The sequence below is a fragment of the Corvus brachyrhynchos genome, unplaced genomic scaffold, assembly GCF_000691975.1.
Source record: "Corvus brachyrhynchos isolate BGI_N302 unplaced genomic scaffold, ASM69197v1 scaffold85, whole genome shotgun sequence".
NCBI classification, from domain to species: domain Eukaryota; kingdom Metazoa; phylum Chordata; class Aves; order Passeriformes; family Corvidae; genus Corvus; species Corvus brachyrhynchos.
Window position 1 is genome coordinate 996,976 of NW_008238634.1, and position 660 is coordinate 997,635.

The 660-nt window shown below is 51.8% G+C and overlaps 1 protein-coding gene across 1 annotated transcript in view; it reads left to right on the plus strand.

The window, feature by feature from the left end:
• CUNH20orf27 (chromosome unknown C20orf27 homolog) overlaps nucleotides 1–660 on the plus strand; it is a 9,324-nt gene that overhangs the window by 5,270 nt on the left and 3,394 nt on the right. The gene's annotated exons all lie outside the window — the stretch shown is intronic.

The window sequence follows — 660 nt, forward strand, 5'->3', positions numbered from 1 at the left end:
CCAAGCTCCCCTTTCCCACTGGGAAGCCATTCCCTGCCTCCTGTCCCTCCATGCCTTGTTCCCAGTCCCTCTGCAGCTCTCCCGGAGCCCCTTTGGGTTTAGGATCTCTGGATCCTTTTCCAGCTTTCTGGGATGATCCCAGCCCGTGGGGGATTTTTTGGGAATTCCACCCTCAGGATCCCAGCTCGCTCCCTTCCCAAAATGGATTTTTCCAAAGCTCCGGAGGGCTCTGGTTTTCATCACGGCAGTGGAGAAATTCCATGGGAAGCCGCGCTCCTGCCTTTTCCAGGAAAGGCTGGAAAGCCTCTCCCTGCTCCCGTGATATCCACGGGTCTTCATTCCCAGAATTTTGTCCCAAAATTCCTTATTTTTCCTGCGGTTTTTTGGTGTAAAATCACCGGGTTTGTTATCTTTTCCTGATTTATTTCCTAAATTATTCCTATCACTCCCTAAATTATTTCCTATTTATTATTCCCCGAATTTTTTAGGGCACAAATTCCCCCCGGGATTTAACAGTGGGAATATTTAGGATAAAATTCCTCCTCTCCAGGTGCTGTCCCCACCTTCCTGGGGACTCTCGAGTGTCCCTTGTCCCCAAGGGGGGTGACAATGGCAGCCCAGCCGTGGTGTCACCCTCCCACCCCCTTCTCCCACCCCCCG